This window comes from Lepus europaeus, chromosome 7 (assembly GCF_033115175.1).
Source record: "Lepus europaeus isolate LE1 chromosome 7, mLepTim1.pri, whole genome shotgun sequence".
In the NCBI taxonomy this organism is placed as follows: Eukaryota; Metazoa; Chordata; class Mammalia; order Lagomorpha; family Leporidae; genus Lepus; species Lepus europaeus.
Genome location: NC_084833.1, coordinates 98,525,185 through 98,539,089, shown reverse-complemented (window position 1 = coordinate 98,539,089; position 13,905 = coordinate 98,525,185). Strand labels below are relative to the sequence as shown.

At 35.9% G+C, this 13,905-nt stretch overlaps 1 protein-coding gene across 2 annotated transcripts in view; it reads right to left on the bottom strand.

Annotated features, from left to right (window-relative positions):
• ZC3H12C (zinc finger CCCH-type containing 12C) overlaps window positions 1–13,905 on the bottom strand; it is a 74,620-nt gene that overhangs the window by 35,343 nt on the left and 25,372 nt on the right. The window lies entirely within an intron of this gene.

Sequence of the window (13,905 nt, the reverse complement as noted above, 5' to 3'; positions counted from 1 at the left end):
CAGTCAAGACACTCATAACATTTTTGCCAAGATAGTAGCATGCCCTATTTTTCAAATGAAGACTTTACGAATTTAGAAAGGCCGTAATTCCTCCAAGGCAATAAAGTGAAAAAGCAGTGGAACTTTTTTTATTTTATAGGTTTTGTCTGACTCTCAAATTCATGTTTTTTCTCACTATATCACACTGCTTCTCAAGTTTGAGCAAAGAGATTTTTCCTCTTTTAGAAAGGCTTAGGTTTGTAAAGTGACACATGGAATATAGTCAAAACATATGTTTGTCATGTCACGACAGGTGATGTACATTTTCCCTAACAGAATTCATAATATTCTGTAGATACTCTAAAGAGAAACCCATGTAGAAACAAAGGAAAACATTAGCTTATCATACCTGAAAAACTACATTAATGTGAATGAAGTTTAACAACTGTCTAAAGAAGTTCCCCAAATGACTGACACTGAAATGAAAGAGCAGATATTCTAAAATGGGTAACAAAGTGAATTCTATTTCATTTAGAGATGAACACAGTTTTGTCCTAATAATCATGATTTTGTGAACACTGAACATGGTAACAGACTGTACTTTTTAGTATTATGCTACTCTTAGTAAATGGCAGGGACACTGAGGTTTCTTTCATTCCAGGAAAAAGAAAAGTTCTTTTAATCTATATTCATTTATAGAAAGGAAAGCAATTCAATATGTCACATAACATTAACAGCAAACAATTAAATATATTAAATAATGTTATCTCAGTTTCTTGAATTTTATGGCAGAAAACACTTCAGTATTCCACTAGATTAATCAACCATTAATCTCCATTTGGTTAAAAAAACAACTTCTGTTTTTTTTTATGCAGAAATATTTTTATGATTTAAATTGCAATTGCCATTTTACTATTTTTTCTTAAAGTTTATTGAAAATGATAGTTATTTCTCTACTAGAAATGGGTTAGAAAAATAAAAAGAAAGTTACTTTCTTTTGTGCTTCATTGTAAGGACTATGTCCACATCAGTGGTTTATCTATTAAGGAAATTGCAATATTCAACTCATGTATAACATTAACAAACCAGTGGTAGCTGAATGAGACTGTCATAAGACACCTACTTAAATCACCTAAAAAAGAAACTAGGAAAACATTTTATTCCGAAGCTCTTCAACATCACACAATATAAAAGAGTTATTATAAAAATGTTAAAAGGAAATGCTAAGTGATTTTCTGAGAAGATTCAAGTTTGAAAATATACCTGGTAACCTCTTTAAAGTATTTCTACATTAATGCAATAACTTTTATTAACTATGTTAGCTATGATAATAAAGAGAAGATGACATGTACTCTTCAGCTTGACATCAATATATTTAAAATTCCTTCCATGTAGAACTCCTGTGCACTTCCACAGGGGTTTCTTCATGGTTTATTCCCTGAGAAGATAGTTAACTTTTAATATCATTGCTCCATATTACAGCATTCATTAGTTTTAAGGAAACATCAGACTCTCCTAGCTCCTGATTGCTCAACTGACAAAAGGAAATACCCCTTAAAAAAGCCCTATATACATCTGCTTTTTTATGAAAATGTAGCCATTTCAATTTTTCCTATTAATATAAGATAGGCATGGGCCCAATTATTTAGAACAAGGGATTTTAAAAGCAAATCTTTACACTCTATGATTTATTAACTACTGTAATATACTAACGCCATAGCACAAGTAACAAATCACAATAGCATCCTAATAAAGGGATACAGTTTAAAGAAAAATCCACATGATGGCCTTCGTAGAGCTCCCACCAAAAGTATCTTAAACAAGGCAAATCTATTGGAGGCTGGGCTGCCTGGCAACCAGAAGCTGGTTGCTAAGCTGCACTCCTTTAACATGCCATCATGAATGCTAACACAGTGAAAGAATAATTTGGTATGAACAAAAGCCTATAAAAGAGACTGGGACTTAAGTGCGTCTGGTTTACCCTCTGAGAACAATGCAGCTGCCAAACCAATCTGGAAGCTCCGACATCATTGTTCTGTAAACCCCGCAATCTGCTCTGACTGCAGGAAGTGCATTTAATGGGGAACGTTTCTGATCTCCCCTGAAAAGTTTGGGTTTTGCATAAGTGCTGTTGTGAGATAATTCTTCAAGATAATGACTTGCTGACCAAATCCCTGCATTGGGCTAGGAAATATTATTTTAATATTGAGTGGAAGAGCTTTCTTTCTTTTCTTTTTTTCGTTCTGGACTATATCAGATGAGATGCACACCTTATTAAAAAGACAGCCAATAGGGGACATTAAAATGAAATTTTTTGTTTAAAGGCTAGGTTAAATTACTTTTAACATTTCCACTTTTTCCAAGAAACAAAAACCAGATACCAAAAAGTTTTTAAAGTGAAACTTAACCACTCTGAAAAAAAAGTATTTAAACTTTCTACATTGTCTTCAATTTAAAGTTTTTATATAAAATGTCAAAGATACTACCTAAATCTATAATATATAGTTTACTATATGACAATACTAAAAAGGCAGAAAAATGGGTTTATCAATTGCTTGTTGTTTTATAATATTGAACCAAATGAAACTCATTTGTGTACCAATGTATTTAATGAATGTCACATATCTTTAACTTGTGATAACTCAATGTAATTTGTATATAACACTCAGATAAAAAGTTTGCAATAATTATATTCATTTTTAATGCTTAGGGAAATGTACACTTGAACTACTTTTTAAAATTAACACTTTGTTAGACAACATAATTTTTGTTTCAAAATATTCTGGTTAGACATTTTCTCACAGTGACAGGCCTCTCTTCATCCTGTGGATTTCACTGGTTCAGAGAAAGTTATCCTATGTCATCAAGGCTTAACTAAGCAGTAAAATGATTTTTAGTTTCTATAGAGCAAGAGACTAAATATGAAATAATACAAATAATGATGATTGAGTTCAATTTCTAGGACTACCATATATATTGTCCAACATATAACAGAAATCTAAAATGACCTGATTTGTACTGATCCATATGGTGTAAAGATTTGATTCTACGTAATCATGTGTAATCAGCAAAAGGCTCCTAAGATTTAATAGGGCATTTAAAAGCCATCCAGAAATTGGCAATATTCTGAAATCAATCAACAAAAATTAAATACTAAAGTTTTAAAAACTGGTATTATTTTCAAAGCCTCATGGAATATTTGTTCATGTAATGGAATGTAAAAATCTTATAAGAAGTCACTGTAAGAAACTTTAGAACAAAGAATGGCATATAGGCTTTATTTCTGTTCAGTGTGAGATAAAAAAGAACACAACATCACAACATGTATCACTACATGTAAGGCAGAAACTTCTTTTCTCCTTATTTCTAAACAAATATCAGACTTAAGTTTTACATTTACTGGAACGCAAACATATAAATCATCTTATATTTAACCAACTAAATATTAACTAATCAGAGTAATATTTCTCTTTTCAAGAAGCAGCAGCATGGTTCTATGCACAAAGAAGCTGAGTTTATACCTTATGAAGTTTATAGTTTTATAAGCTTTATATTTTATTAGTTTATAGTTATGATAAACTTTCAAGAAATATGGCTTATGTTTTAAACTTTATGTTGAAGATTCATTATAATTACCCTTCTCTTACTATATTAATGAACACAAACAATGGTGGGCAAAAATGTGATGATCTAAAAACAGATTTCCACAGTTAGTAAGTCTGTAGATGTCCCTCAGATACTTCATTGGAAACTCTGTTTTTCTCTCTAAAGGCAAGCTAAAAATTAAATAACACTATCTGTTGGAAAAGAACTACATTGTCATGTTAATTTTCTAGATGAAGTCTCATTCTTTAAGTTTCTATAAAGACACTTTATATTAGTTGGGTGCAAGTTTATGATATAACTACTGTTTACTAGAAACATATCACATTCTCAGAAATTCTTTCACTTAGTGAAGAGATTTTTCTGAAAGTTTTCATTAGATAACTTGGATACTCCTTCATCTCACATCAAGCCAAAACAATTTCTTTTTTATATTTAAAACAGCCTCAGATTAATCAGGAATATTAGACCATAAACATGGTATACTAATTTATTTGTTTGTAATGTAAAGTTACAATGCCATGAAAGAGGGTTCTGGTTGTTATCCAAATGGTAATACTATGAGAACAATGGAAATGAAATAATGAATATGTAATAAATACCTACTGCTGTAGTCTCTGTGTGTTTAATTACCATTGTATTTGAGTGAGTGCTGTTGTCCGCATCCCGCAACTAACAAAGGCAGGATGTCCCTTTGAACAGATTGGTTAATGCTCTGGGGCAACAGATGTCTACTGGAACTGCAGGAGACCAGCAACTGGTGGCCTGCCCATCTTCTGAAAACTTTCAATAGACGAATGCATATGCTCACACAATAGGGCATGTGGGAGAAATGGAAACCTCTTTTTAACCCTTTCTGCTCTTCCTTTCCTTCCCAACTGCGAGATCAAAGTCTTTGTCTCCTCCTGGCTTCCCCATAACAGAACTCTTGAAAGCAAAGTTCTTGGAATGGTATCTTCAGTCTAATATCTGAAACTAGCACAAAGGGAAAAAGGGTGAGAGAAGAGAAATTAGAAAGTGTAGATGAATGCTGAAATTGCTGACAAGGCAACTGAATGCTTACTCACCATATTTAAAATAAGCTATCTGAAACATTTACCTATGTCAATCCATCTCCCCAAGGTAGACTTTCAAGACAATAGAAAATCTATCAAATATTACTATAATTTTATAACAGTAAGGCATGACAGTGACATCTCAAGAAACCAAAGAATCTGAGAAGATAAAACCTAAATCCACTATTTATCAAAAAAAGAAAAAAAAAAAAAAACCACAGCATTTGCTCCAAATGATTAATTATATGTCATGCCTAATGTCTTAGAAATATTCATGGAGCTATTAGTAATTATTTTAAAAACTCCAGAATATTAAAACATAAGCATTTGCTTCAAAGACATGTATTACAGAAGGAACTGAATTTTCTGAATGTTGACACTATGTAATAATTTGTAGGCTTTCATGAGGTGCTATCTTTTAAAGAGTTTACATTAATACTCTAAATATTTAGTAAAGTTGAACTTTCAAGGCATTAAGTAGCACAAATACTCACGTTAGCAGGAAAATACAAAGACATTGGTTGCTGTAGCAGCCTCAGCAGTAACTCCTTAACACAATTTCAGCTGCAGACTTCCAGGCAGGCAAGAAGAACAATGAATGGTTGAACAGATGGAATGGCAATGTCTTTGCTTAACCTATTACCGAGTGGAATAACAGCCAATCATAGGCCAGAAAGCTCACAATTAGTGGGCCAGGCAGATGCAAGACAACCTCAGCACCCTGCGTCAGGTTCGGAGGTTTCTAAGATAAGCAAGTTGATGTCATGCTCGGGTCTGCCTGGGCAGCATGTGCATTAACGAGGGGTGTGCAACAACAATAGGCCATACAAAGCTGACTGGTAGGCAGCTGCTCTATGAGAGCAGAGTCATTAGGGAGCAGGCTGCCAAGAAGAAACACCTGGCTTGGGCAGACTTCAGCTTTTCCTCCTTGTTTTTAATGCATGAGACAAAGGAAGCAATTATATTTTAAAGTAGTAAAAGTTGCATGTTTCCAAAAAGTTGAGGCTATATGCCAGCCTATTAGTTTTTCATTTTTATTTGAGAAATAAAGAAATGAGGTGTGTCAAAGCAGCAACAGACTATTGCAGCAATCCCTTTTCTTTAATAAGCGAGTTACTGGTAAAATGAGATAGGAGGTTTTAGAAAACTATTTCCCTGAAAATATGGGGAAATTTGTATTTTAAATTATGTTTATGTGTTAAAAGACAGTAAAACTAAAAAGAGGTGATGAAAATAAGATTGTAAAAGAGAAAGATTTAAGAGCTTACAAAGATAATTTATCTTTTAAAATTTCACTGAAAATAGATTAAACAAACACTGGTTAAATTTTTCACCTACCATGTAACTGAAATTCAGTTACAGTTTATAATCTGTAGAGATCTAGAAATACTTTTGCAGATTATATCATTCATTACATGAATATTTTTGTAAAATTAAAAGTGACAAATTTATAAATTGAGTATTTGAAACTTTCCAACACAACTACATCACAGAAACAAGTTGTATTGCTCATTATAGTTATTAACCCTATAACTGTTTCTACATGAAGCATACTCCAGTGTTTTGGGGGTTAAAAATAAGTATTTCAATTCAACACAGAATAAAATTCATTCCAACTCTGTGCTACATAAATCATATAAACTGTACATTTAGACAAAATTATTTCAGTGCAACCTAAAATCACAGAACCTATCTTATGTATGTAAAATAGCAGTGTGAAATTCTTTTATTATGGTTGCTAAATATATAATTAAATAGAGGCAAAATCTTCTATCACTATACTTTCTAAAAGTTTGTGCTTAATAGAATTTGTAAGACTTAATACTAAAATTTTTGGTTCAGGATGAAGTGAACATTTTAAATGTTAATGGCATTTTTGAAGAGTATAAAGTATTCAGCAAGTCCCATCAGTGAGGAAGTTTGTTATCCCTGGTCTATTTCAGTGTTTCAGATGACAGTATTTATAATACTTGACTACTGGTTTTTGAGGGCTCCATAAGTTGTACCTTGAGTGGCCTCTGATTATGTAAAAAATTCATTGAAAATTCACCTTATACCATAAGGTGCTGTGAAGATAGTCCCCTACTTAAGAGAAAGGAAAAGTACAGCTGTTCTACTTGCCTAATGTGATGTAGAACACACACACACACACCACACATACACATCCTCTTCATTCCAGTACAAATTAGAAGAGTGAAGGCCAAGAGCTGATCTAAACACATAATTTACCGATACGAACTGATGGATGCAGAGTCTAGATTTTTCCATTAAGTGATCATGAACTCTAAAGATATAACACTTGGTTAAAGCACTGCAAGTAATCTAAATTAATTTTTCTTTTCTACAATACAGAGGCTACTCAAAATTAGGATCATTTGTGAATACTTAAAAAAAAAAACACTGATTGGAACTTCTGATCCTATAACCTTATTGTATTCACTCTAATGCAAATGAGATCTTTTCTATTAACAAAATAAGATCCATTCCATATGGTTAAAATTTTTCTATCTTACCAAAATTACTCCTTATGCCTGCTAAAAACCCCAAAACTACTGTTTCCAGAAAGAAAACTAAAATGTGCCATATATTGCAGATCACCCATTTGTCTGAAGTGTGCCATTCCAAAAAATGTTGGCAAATTTAAAAAAATCTGTGAAAATGTTTAAGAACTAAATATACTTACTGGCTTCTATATGTCAAGTTAGAACTATTCTTTTTCTGCCAGGGTTATTGTAATGTTACTGGAATAATTAAATCCATGATCTAATTTCATAAGCCCAATAGAGATCAAGATAAAGCATCTCTAGCATTACAGTTTGTTGAGAATTTACAATGTGGGTTACACAGAATTCAAATTTCATGTCTGCGTAAGTGTTGGAACATTCCAGAAATGAAGTTAGGGGTGTGTGTGTGGTGGGGGGAGGTGATTGTGGTAGTTGGAAGAAATAAGATCACTGCTTTGGCCAGTGCTCTGTAATTCTGGTAAAATTGAGTTTGGTTAAACAAAATAAAAATGGAAAAAAAAAAACAACAGGCTTCCACACAAAGTAGGTACCACTAAAACCGAATGAAACTTAACAGCTATGCACTGACTAGAAGAGAGAGTGAGGTCAGTATTTATGAATTCATATTAAAACTGTTTTGTTTATAGAAAGGAAACTTCTTCGTGTGAATAGACAATCTTCTCTTTTTTCCATGGGCTTTCTTCTTTCTCTTTATCCCCTGCTACTATAGTTACTACTTTACAGTTTTAATTCAGGAGGAGGAGGCATCTTCTCACTCGGCCACAGCTAGCACAAAGAATGAGAGAAAACTACCCAAGAGCTCAGCGGGAAGCCTGATCTATAGCACTGGATTAAGCTTTTTTGCAAACAGCAAATAAAGGCAGTGATCTGAAAAAGCTAATCAGATCCTGCTGTGGTATTTAGACTATGTTGGTTGCTAGTATTGGATAATGTTAAGCACATTAAAACATCTGTAGGTAAAAAGACAGCCTCAGTCTAGCTTTCCCAGTCACATGGCCCTGGTTCACTTGCCACTGGAGACCAAATACAAACAGCTGTGCTGGGCTCTGTTTGGGTCACTGCAATAAATGAAGAACAGTGCACACTTATGACAGAAAAAAAAGGACAGGTTAGGAAGACACTAGAATCTGTCAACATCAAGGGTGAGTCTGGATAAAGAAATTATGGGACATGCACTCTATAGAATACTGTACAGCAGTCAAAAACAATGAAACCCGGTCATTTGCAACAAGATGGAGGAATCTGGAAAACATCATGCTGAGTGAATTAAGCCAGTCCCAAAGAGACAAATATCATTTGTTTTCCCTGATCGGTGACAACTAACTTGAGCACCAAAGGGGAAACCTGTTGAAGTGAAATGGACACTATAAGAAACAATGACCTGATCAGCTCTTGTCCTGACTATTGATGTACAATGTAATACTTTATCCTTTTTAGTATTATTATTATTATTATTTGTTGTTGTTGTTGTTCTAGTACTAGTGGTTGAACTCTATAATTAACACACAATTATTCTTAGGTGTTTAAATTTTAACTGAAAAGTGATCCCTGTTAAATATAAGAGTGGGAAAAAGAGAGGGAGGAAATGTACAATTTGGGACATGCTCAATCAGACTTGCCCCAAATGGTGGAGTTAGAAACGTGCCAGGGGATTCCAATACAATCCCATCAAGGTGGCATGTACCAATGCCATCTCACTAGTCCAAGTGATCAATTTCAGTTCACAATTGATCACTCTGATAGGTCTAAGAGTCAAAGGGATCACACAAACAAGACTAGTGTCTGCGAATACTAACTGATAGAATCAAAAAGGGAGAGAACGATCCAACATGGGAAGCGGGATACACAGCAGACTCATAGAATGGCAGATGTCCTAAATAGCACTCTGGCCTCAGAATCAGCCCTCAAGGCATTTGGATCTGGCTGAAGAGCCCATGAGCGTATTGAAGGCATGGAAAGCCAAGACACCATGGAAAAAAAAACAAAAAAAAGAAGACCTAAATGAAAGATTTCTGCGAGTGAGATCCCAGTGGAAAGAATGGGGCCATCAAAGAAGGAGGTACCTTTCTCTGAAGGGAGGAGAAAACTTCCACTTTGACTATGACCCTGTCGGAATAAAATCAAAGTCGGCGAACCCTAAAGGCTTCCATAGCCTTGGCAACTCATGACTAGAGCCTAGGAAGATTACTGACACCATAAACAAGAGTGTCAAATTGTTAAATCAACAACAGGAGTCACTGTGTACTTACATCCCATGTGGGATCTGTCCTTAATGTGTTGTCTAATGTGAAGTGATGCTCTAACTAGTACTAAAACAGTATTTTCACACTTTGTGTTTCTGTGTGGGTGCAAACTGGTGAAATCTTTACTAATTATATACAGAATTGATCTTCTGTATATAAAGATAATTGGAAACGAAAAAAAAAACACCTGTTGTTAAATTGGAAATTGCATAGAAAATTAATTAATTTAAAAAAAATATCATGTAGGATCTCTGTCTTTAATGTGCTGTTATTTAATGCTATAACTAGTACTCCAACAGTATTTTTTCACTTTGTGTTGCTATGTGGGGGCAAACTGTTGAAATCTTTACTTAATATATACTGAACTGATCTTCTGTATAGAAAGAGAATTGAAAATGAATCTTGATGTGAATGGAAGGGGAGAGGGAGCGGGAAAGGGGAGGGTTGTGGGTGGGAGGGAACTTATGGGGGGGGGAGCCATTGTACTAGAAGCTGTACTTTGGAAATTTATATTCATTAAATAAAAGTAAAAAAAAAAAAAAAAAGGTGAGTCTAACTTTTGAAACTTCCAGCATTTAAGAGGGCCTCCCTTTCTGAGGCCTGAATGTCAAACAGTGGGCTTTGGTGCTGGAGTCTGGAATCAATTTTTTTGCCCACAGTGATCCAAGCCCACTTCCTGGTGCTTCTCTCTTCATACAGACTTGTTTCTCTTTGAGCTAATATAATCCATTTTGATCCTAACAATAACACTATGGAAGTAAGATTATTATATCAAATTTTCTCAATTACTCGAAAAAGGTTGAAAGGTTAAAATTTATGCAAAAAATTGCTATTATTTTTGAGATCTTAAAAAAAATGAGTCAAGGCCAGGGTTGTGCTGCAGCAGGTTAAGCTGCCACTTATAGCATTAGCATCCCATATAGGAGTGTCAGGGTTCAAGTGTTGGCAGCTTCACTTCTGACCTAGCTCCCTGCTAATATACTTGGGAAAGCATCAGAGAATGGCTCTTGGGCCCCTGCCATCCATGTGAGAGACCCAAAAGGAATTCCAGGCTACTGGCTTTGGCCTGGCCCTGCCCGGGGCCACTGTGGCCATTGGGGAGTGAACCAGCAGATGGAAGATATTTATCTCTCCCATTTTTTCTGTCTCTTACTCTTGCCTAACCTGTTACTCTGCCAGTCAAATGAATAATTTTGAATGAATCTTTATAAAAATGATCCAAAAAAATTCACAATGTAAAAGAATACAGCAAAAATCAATCAAAGTCAATCAAACACAAACTCCAGTATCTTAAGTTACTATATTTAGAAAGTCAGATGAGCATGAGATCTTTCATTTATAAAACTGCTCTTAGTGTTCTTTGAAAAGCACTAACTTCAAGGTACAAAACAATGCTAAGAACATAACCTCTATGACTTAAAGACAAACGGCTGCAGGTCTGGACAGCTCTAGTTAAAAGTCACAGGGTCAGCTGGATCAAGCAGCCAATAACATCATCTCTGACATGTCCACTCCAGAACGTTCTGTAGGAAAGGTGAGACATGCTTCTAATTCCCCTTTTCCAACAAAAACCAAGCCACATCTCAGGCAGGAGACAGTCTGGGAAAGTCCCCACATCAGCCCGTATTTGGAACCTGCCCTGAATCGAATCCCTCCAAAGTACAAAGTGCTAGAGGAATGCAGCCTTACATTTAACATTAACTGTATGAAAAGATTCTCAACTATAATTAGGATCAGATATTTAAGACAGATCAAGTAGAAATGATTTTACATCAAATGAACTTAAACTGAAATGTATTATGTGAGAATAGTGTGGCATTACATAGAAAAATACATTACTAACTGATAAGGCAACAAACATCTATAAAAATGGTACTACTAGAACAGAGGGTGCAAATGAGAAACGCTCCAAACATATTTCTGTCATTTCCCCAATGACATAGCCACTCTCCCATTTCTCAAGTTCATATTAAACACAGCGGTGGAGCTGGGTCTAGGAGAAGTAGGTTAAAGCTATCACCAAGATGCAGCTACCCCTGTGGCCCTAAAATAAACTAATTGTGTTTTAATATGAAGAAAACTACGTTTCCTATCTACACCAAGAAATAAATTGTATCAGAAGTTATATTTTAGTAGAAGTCATATTTGCTCCTAAAAAATACCATGCAATTACTAATAAGTAAATATAAGATGAAAAGGAAAAACTCTAAGATACACTAAATGTATACTAGATATACTAGATATGTCAATTGAACCCTTTATCTATTAGAAAGATAAACAAACTTTTTTTTTAAATTTATTTAAAGGACTTGGGACATTTACTGGCAGCACACAGCAGAGGTCATAGGATCAAAGCAAGAACTCAACACTTGAGCCTTTGGAAGGTCAGAGTCCAGGACAGAATCCAGGGTTTCAGTGGCAAAGCTTCTAGAATTTCCGTGTATGATGACTTAGCACTATCTGTTCTTTGACTCTACGGTCGCCACACAAGGTGCTAATTCTTGAGACACGGAATCACAGCAGCACAGTTTAGGGAATAACTTCACTGCTTTGCTCAATTACCATGGCCAGGAGAAGGTGGAGCCTTGATTGGCAGCTTGATCAGAACCGTATATGGAAATGGATTTGGGAGTTCCTGAGGTGCACCTGTATCAACAAAATCATGGGAGGAGAAAAAACTTGGTGGACAGAAACATCAGAAATCTACTAAAAAAGGACATTTTATACACTAGACAGAGATGTTTATATGGGCCCCATGAAATCCATCAAAATGACTTTAAAAGTGGTAAAGAAAAAAATTTCTGAAGGTAAAACAAAATAAAGGGAATAATATTAAATAAAAAATGGAAATCCATGTTTGTGATTAATTTTTCATACTTAACAAAAGGAAATTATGAGATATACTCCTATCACTTTTGGAGCACACACTGACTCCTTGGCTTCATTTTCACATCTATGAACAGTAACATGTCTCACCCCCAACTTCCTTTGAAGCAGCTCTCCACTGTCTCAACACTGCATTCTTGAAATTTCAGTCAACTTTATTGATTTCTTTTTCTTTTTGTTAAAGATTTATTTATTTATTTCAAAGTCGGAGTTACAAAGACAGAGAGAGAGAGAGAGAGAGAGAGGTCTTCCATCTGCTGGTTCACCCCTGCAATGGCCTCAATGGCCAGGACTGGGCCAGGCTGAAGTCAGGAGCCAGGACCTTCATCCAGGTCTCCCATGTGGATGGCAGGGGTCCAAACACTTGGGCCATCATCTGCTGCTTTCCCCAGGTCATTAGCAGGGAGCTGGATGGGAAGTAGAACAGTCAGGATAGGAACCAGCACCCATATGGGATGCTGGCATCGTAGGCAGTAGCTTTACCCATGATGTCACAACTATGGCCTCTAGTTTTTAATTTATATAATACATTCTTAAAATACAGTTTATCAATTCCTGATTATTTTTTTCTTCTCAAGCTTCTCATTGTCATAGTCATGAACATCTCCTAGATTAGTTTTGTTTCTCAACTGATTTCTTTTTTTGTGTAAAGATTTATTTATTTATTTGAAAGAGTTACACAGAGAGAGAAGAAGAGGTCTTCCATCCACTGGTTCACTCCCCAGATGGCTGCAAAAGCTAGAGCTGTGCCTACCCAAAGCCAGGAGCCAGGAGCTTCTTCTGGGTCTCCCATGCAGGTACAGGGGCCCAAGGACTTAGGCCATCTTCCACTGCTTTCTCAGGCCATAGTAGAGAGATGGATTGGAAGTGGAGCAGCTGGGACTTGAGCAGGCGCCCATATGGGAGGCTAGTCTGCAGGCTGGCACTACAGGCAGCAGAACTGCTACGCCACAGTGCTGGCTCCTCTCAATTGATTTCTTTCCTTGACTACCTCCCTAAGAAGTTGCCTTAGGAATAATTTTCAACCAAATCACTCTAATAGTAAAAAAAAAAAAAAAAAAAAAAAAAAAAAAAAAAAAAAAATAGGGGCCAGCGCTGTGGCATAGCAAGTAAAGCTGTCACCTGCAGTGCTGGCATCCTGTATGGATGCTGGTTGGAGTCCTGGCTATTCCACTTCCGATCCAGCTCTCTGCTATGGCCTGGGTGTAAGGGAAAGGATTTATTGGGGGAAACCCGAAAGACCGGAGGGAAGGGGCAAAGAAGGAAAAGAGGGAGAAGGAGAACATAAGAGAGCGATCGAGAGAGAAAGAGAGAGAGAGATAGAGACAGAGACATGGAGAAAAAAGAGACAGAGAAATTGAGAGAGAAAGAGACAGAGAGGGAGAGAGGTCAGGAGACAGAGAGAAAGAGAGCCACACATTCAGGAACAGGTGCTCTTAAAACTTTTCGGGGAGGAGGGGGAGGCAGGGAAGTAGGAGCAGTGAATCCCATTAGGATGGGGGTGGAGCTGACATGGGTGATTGGGCCATGTGGCCACCTGGCTTCCAGCAGTGGTGGCGGGGGCTAGGGCCTAGGATGGTGTCAAGGTGTAGATCGCACCATATATAAGACTGA